This window comes from Paroedura picta, chromosome 10 (genome assembly GCF_049243985.1).
Source record: "Paroedura picta isolate Pp20150507F chromosome 10, Ppicta_v3.0, whole genome shotgun sequence".
Classification (NCBI taxonomy): domain Eukaryota; kingdom Metazoa; phylum Chordata; class Lepidosauria; order Squamata; family Gekkonidae; genus Paroedura; species Paroedura picta.
Genome location: NC_135378.1, coordinates 41,442,531 through 41,449,426, shown reverse-complemented (window position 1 = coordinate 41,449,426; position 6,896 = coordinate 41,442,531). Strand labels below are relative to the sequence as shown.

General features: G+C 41.4%; 1 pseudogene; it reads right to left on the bottom strand.

Annotated features, from left to right (window-relative positions):
* Nucleotides 1-547: 547 nt before the first annotated feature.
* LOC143820087 (U6 spliceosomal RNA) lies at nucleotides 548-645 on the bottom strand (annotated as a pseudogene).
* Nucleotides 646-6,896: the final 6,251 nt, after the last annotated feature.

The window sequence follows — 6,896 nt, the reverse complement described above, 5'->3', positions numbered from 1 at the left end:
GTGTTAAATTCATTCCTACATCATGAATACTATAAAAGTAAGTACTCATTGTTTAGGTTTGCAGAAAAAATTGTCTTGTCCATTCACAACTGCAATTATTGGATTAAAGAATCCTCAGATTTGGCCAACTTCACTATTAGAATATACAAGTAGAGGCACTCAAGGGACTCATATCCTATCCTCCCCAATTTTTGCTCCCTTCTATTTTCCTCTTCTACCCCTCTTTCTCCCCCTCCCCTGACAGTCTTACTTCTCTTCTCCCCCTTCTTTGTCAGTCTCCTCCAATATATCTCCACCATCTCCTTTTCTGACAATTTACCACCCTCTTTTCCCCTCTACATTTTTCTGCCTACCCCTTCCCTGCTGACCTTGACCTCTTCAGGTGCCGTCTGACTGATTAGAATTGTGTATGTAGGGGAGTTTTTAAAGAGTGGCTGACTTGACTACAGAGGGATGCACATGGGCAAGGATGTGCCTTCTTCCTCCCATCATTGTAGTTGCTTGTTCAGCTGTCCTTTGAAAACTTCCCCCCCAGCTTGTAATTGGTCAGACTGATCACTGTGTCTTTAGACAATTGGTTGCGCAGGGGCCATGCTAATCTTCTCTGTATCGTTCCAATTTTAGTATATGTGCTGATTTATGTATCCTGACTCTCTCTGTTCATTTTGCTAACCTGCTTTATGCCAATAAAGGTATTGTGTGTGTGACAATTGCTTACAGAGTGGAGGAACAGTCGCACAGCTTAGACAACATAGGAAACAGCAATGTTGTTTCTGCCCTGACCTGTGTTATTTGCTGCTTCTGCCGTGGCAGAGTGCATTTCTGTGCTCCCTTCTAGAAACTAGTTCTGACTGTCCTGACTGTCCTGTCTATTTGTATGTGTTTCTTTCTGGTTGAGACCCAACTCTCCTCAAAAAGTCTGTCAACGATCTTCTAATTGAACAAAAGCACAGTCCTTTTGTTTAAGCCATGCTTTTTTGTTTGTGTCATAATTTGAATCAGCATTGACTCTGTCATTGGAAAGACAGTCGAAGCAATGGCAATGGACAATAGACAACAGTCCTGGTATTTCACTAGTAGTTTCATCATGTTCTTATTGATTATCAAGTGATATATCACTAGTATTTTACTTGGTCTAAATGTGTAGCTTGCTGTGTGCATGGAAGATTTCTGTAGCCTCATCTGCCTTCATTGCAGTTTATTTTATGTTATCAAGTTATGGTATTTATAGTCTGTCTTTCTCACAGGGACTCGGGGTGGACCACATATACTACAATCAACAAAATGGGACATTCAGTAAACAATGTAGTAGGATTTTTGTAGTCCAGAACCAGGCAGAAAGTGTTAACATATGCATTCAGTGATACAGAGATTACATAATAGGATGCTACTACAGTTAGCTATCCACAGCAGGATAGACCACAGTTCCTAATCCTTAATCCAAGTTTGTGAACTGTTTTGCGCAGTGTGACTCTATCACCTGCCCAGAATGCCCTCTTGAATAATTCAGCTTTGAAGGTTGTAGACAGCCAGGAAAGTGATAGATTCCTCGAGGCATTCCATTCCACAAAGCAGGAAAGGCAGCAGAGAAAGCACTTGTGCAGGCAGTTTTTGATTTTGCCCATTTTCAGCTTGGCACCTTCAGAAATTTATGTTGACATGAGCCACGTTGCCAGGGTGGAGCAGAGGGAAAGATGTGATCCTACAAATAAGAGGTACAAGGCCATGAGGGGCTTTATTTATCTTTCCAGAATTACCTGCTTTGTTGTATATTACATCTCCATGGAATTTCAGGAATTACAGTTTTAAAGTACAATACAGTGGAACTGAGAAGGAGTGTGTTAGGGCCATTCTGCATATCGAAAAAAATAGCATTATGCCAGCACAATGGCTTAAAACTATAATAATTGTGCCTCCAGCCATTCCTCACCTCCTGGCTCTCTTGCTTTCCTCTGCCACCTTATCACGCTTTTTGGCACTCTGCATGCCTGCTTGAAATGGCGGAAGAGTGGAACACACTATACACATGGCTCTCCTCTTCCTGTCAGTCAAGCCAGGCAGCCAATCACCTTTCTACATGTTTTTAAGGGCCCACAATGCAAGGTATTTTTTTTAAGTAAAACTTCTTCATTGCTATGCCTATGCATCTAATTATAGATGCATAGTGCTTATTTTACTGCCACGCCTTTTGGAATTATGAGTTTTGAATCTTTAAAAAAGTAATCTTGTTCCCAATTTTTTTTTGGGGGGGGGAGGGAGATCAATCAAAGTGGTGGATGCAGCCATGAAATAAAACTGTGAATAACACTTGGTGGGAACACAATGTTAGGCATGAACCAAATATGGAAGAGTAGGATATCAGCCTTAATACAAAGTGCAGGCTAGTCAATGACGTTGTCTTCCCCATAACAACCTATGGATGTGAAAGCTGGACCCTGAAAAAGGAAGACAGGAGAAGAGATGCTTTCGAATTATGGTGTTGGAGACGAATACTGCGAATACCATGGACAGCCAAAGTTACCAACAAGATTGTTTTAGAGAGGATCAAACCAACTATGTCATTAGAAGGGAAGATATTACAGCTAAAGCTCACTTACTTTGGATACATCATGCGATCAAACTTGCTAGAAAAATCATTAATGCTCAGCATGGTCAGCGGCAAAAGGAAACGTGGTCACTAAAGGTTCCACTAGCTTGACATGATCTAAGCCAGTGGTCCCCAACCTGCGGGCCGCGGCCCGGCGCCGGGCCACAAAGGCCATGGCGCCGGGCCGCGGCTCCCTCTCCCCGCCCCCCCCGCAGTAAAAAACTTCCCAGGCCGCAATCCAGATTTCTAGGGACTAGAAGCTGCTCTAGTGGTTCAAATGATACATGGTATTCACTTTTCCATAGAGAATTCCATAGTGCTGGAATATGCAAGATTGCTGGAAATCAGATTTTTAAATAACAGGGGAAAAATTTAAGCTACCCTGCCACTTTGGCAGCTCAATATTAAAAGGCAGTTTCATTCCAAACGATTTCCAAGCAAATTTATTTAAGATTTCCAAGATTTATTTAAAAATCTGATTTCCAGCAATCTTGCATATTTGCCAAGGAATGTTTCTTAACAAGTTTTCCCTCTAAGCTCATTTGGAAATGGTTTGGAAACTGGTTTTTAGTGTCTTTAGTGATAAAGATGTTGCAACTCCCTTTCCTTGCCCCCCCCCCCAATGGCATTTAACACAGGTTTTTGTGAACACCAGTTAATATTTATATTAACACAGTAAAATGGTCTACTTATTTATTGTTTCTGGTTTACAACTTTTTCCCCAAACGTAAGTAGAAGAATAATGGGGGGGGGATAACTAAAATTTTGTTTAAAAAGGCATCCGGATGCTGATTGAACTCAAGGCTTTACAGCTGAAGTCTATTGACATACACAGTGAGCCCCCAACTGTGCTTACTTTCAAGACCATAAGAAATGCATCTTAATGTGCTGTGCAATGCTGTCTGCAGCCTCTACACACACAGAAAGGTCATTTTCAAAGTATTAGATTGATGGAGAGGTGTGTAGCTGTGTTGGTCTGAAGCAGCATTCCACCCATATAGGTAAAGAGTGAGTAGTAAATTAGCACAGCATAATGATAATGTTTAATAGAAGCAAGGACCAAAGAGGAATAACAAACTTCAGGGAGAGGGAGAGGAAAGGGAGGAAGTACAAGCCAGGGGTCAGCCTGCCAGTATTTCAGTTAGGTTGGTGTCACATAAACTCTAGCTGCTTGATCTCATTCCAGCTGCTCAGTGCTGAGTGTTGGGATAACTGAGTCTGTGGCAGGGAAGGTATTTAAACAGGTAAAGACTGGCTTGATATTATGGGTCCATCTAGCCTATGCCAGAGTGCCATTTCTATCATCTCCTTAGCTGATCTGAGCATTGCTGCCCCTCCAATGGTGTGTGTGTGGGGGGGGGGGGCAGCAACCCTCCCTGCATGCCTGGTTCTGGGAGGCCACATCCCTATAGAGAATTTTTGTGGGAGGTGGAGCAAATCAGCCACTTGGTGCTATGAGAAGGGTAGCAGCTGGGCACCCTGAATGCTGGATCAGACACATACATTAAAAAACAAACAAACAGAAACCCACCGTGAAATACCTGCAGCAACTACCTGGTACAGAAAAGGCCTAGGAATTCTTTGAGTCATCCTTGCTCAAGAATGGTACCTTTGAGACTGGATGATAATCATTCAATGTTCCTGTTCTTCAACTAAGTAATTGCGCCATCGTCAGTGTATTTACTTTCACTTTTACATATTGACTGAAGTTCTGTAATTTGCTCACAACTGCTGCAAAGACCATAGAAAGTTCATTGAGTCCGATGGACCCCCCCCCCCAGTTTCTTTATTCAGTCTGAGAACTTTTTAAAGAAAAGTACAAACACATAAACAGTAAAGATTCTTAATCTCAAATATATTATTTCTTCATCATGGTTTGCATTGCAGTCACATTAGAAAATGATTTTTGGAAGCTCAGAATGTGGTTTAAGTACCTTTACAAATGGAATCTTCTTCAAAAGCAATTACAAATTATTCTTTACCCTGTTAAGTGGATAACCAAATCCTCCTAAGATTTTGCTTCTCATGAAGCAAATGCATTCCTCAGGGGAAGAACAAGGCACAGTTTTTAATACCAATTTGAATGCTGCAGCTTGTTATAATTAGATAATAAAATATAATGGCCTGAAGAATTGATACAATAATAATATCACAGGGATACTTACTACTAAAAGCAAAAGTTTTTCTAATCCAAAGCTTGAAATCTCTGCTAATGGAAGGCATTTCAACCAGAGAAGCAAAAACTTCCTTGTCCCCATGCCACTGCAACCCAAAGTGTTCCCTGAAGTGCCACTACTGTGGAACAGGGAATCCCCAGAACACCAGGAAGGGCAAGCAGGTCATTGCAGTAGGACGCAGGAATCACTAAAACATTTTTTTTCATTAGTGGCAATTTATTGCATGATCCAAAGTCCCAAATTTGAAATTGGATACCTTGAATGCTTTTCAATCTAATAATCTGGGGGGGGGGGTTGATAAAGAAATGCATGAATTAAAAATAATAGTTTGATTTGCTTTGCATTGCCATAGTTAAGAAGTTGACATGCTCCGGTCCCAGTGTGGGCTAACCACTAGACTGCCATGTTCGTTGTGGAGCAAATATTTATACTGGCATCACAAACTGTATATCACCATCTTATCTCAGGTTAATTTGGTGTGAACAAGATTTCATGTAAACTGTATGATCTGAGTCAAGTGCAATGAATCAACTGTTATGCCTCCTGGAGCCTTTGTCCACCAAAAGAATATACTGAGGATTATGGGACCTCCACAGAAAAAAAAATATGTGGGATGTGAGTTGAATTAAGGAAAGTAAATGGGTGAGATTGAGCAAACAAAATGGTTGTATTCATAGAATTGTAGAGTTGGAAGGAGCTATACAGGCTATCTAGTCTAACCACCTGCTCAATGCAGGATCAGACTAAAGAATACAGGATAAGTATCTGTTCGGCCGCTGCTTGAAGACAGCCAGTGAATGGGAGCTCACCATCTTATGAGGCAGTTAATTCCAATGCTGAACTAGTCTGATTGTGAAAAATATTTTCCTGATAACTAGCTGATACCATTCTATGCATACTTTAAACCCATTACTGTGGATCCTATCCTCTGCTGCCAACAGGAACCTTTCCCTGCTCTCCTGTAAGTGATAAACTTTCATATATATAAAGATAGCAATCATGTCCCCTCTCAACCTCCTCTTCTCCAGGCTGAACATTCCCAAGTCCCTCAGCCCTTCCTCACAGGCCTCCAGAAGAAAGGTTTCCCAAACTACACACTGTACTCCAGATGGGGTCTGAGCAATGTGATATATGGTGGGACAACAACATTTTGTGATTTTGATGTGATGTCTCTGTTGATACAGCCCAAGACTGCACTTGCCTTCTTTACCACTACTTCACAGTGTCTGCTCATATTTAGCTTATTGTCCACAAATACCCCAAGATCATATTCACAGACACAGCTATTCAGAAGTATATCTTCCATCCATTATGCATGCTTCCCATTTTTGTGACCCAGATGTAGAACTCTACACTTCTTATTGAATTGCATCTTGTTCTCATTTGCTCACTTTTCCAGTGTGTTCAGATCTTGTTGAACTCTATCTCTATCTTCTGGGATGTCCACTGCTGTTCCCAATTTGGTGTCATCTGCAAATTTAATGAGCAGTCTCCCTACCCCCTTGTTCAGATCACTGATAAAAATGTTGAAAAGTACCAGACCCAGTACTGAGCCCTGTGGCCCTCCGCTGCTCTCCTCCCTCCAGTCTAATAAAGTGGACAACTAATCTTTGGGTGTGGTTTTCTAGCCAATTCCCTATTCACCTAACCAACTAAAAGTCCAGTCTCCATTCCTCCAGTTTACACACCCAAACATCATGGGGAACCTAGTCAAAAGCTTTACTGAAATCCAGATAGACAACATTCACTGAGTTTCTATGATCTAATAAGCCCATAACTCGGTCAAAGAAGGAAACCATGTTGGTCTGACAGGACTTGGTAGACACAAATCCTTGCTGTCTTTCCCAAATCAACAAATTGTTCTTCAGATTATTTCAGATTGTCCCCTTTAAAATGTGCTCCATTATCTTCCCTGAAATTGAGGTCAGACTAACTAGCCAACAGGCCAGTTTCCTAGATCATTTCTCCTCCCTTTCTTGAAAACAATATTCACTCTCATCCTGTCTTCTGGTACCTCTCCAGTTCTCCAAGAGGTCCTAAACATGATGGACAAGGGTTCTGCAAGTTCTCCAGAAAATTCTTTGAGTATTCTTGGGTGCATACCATCTGGTCCAGAGAATCTGAACTCATCC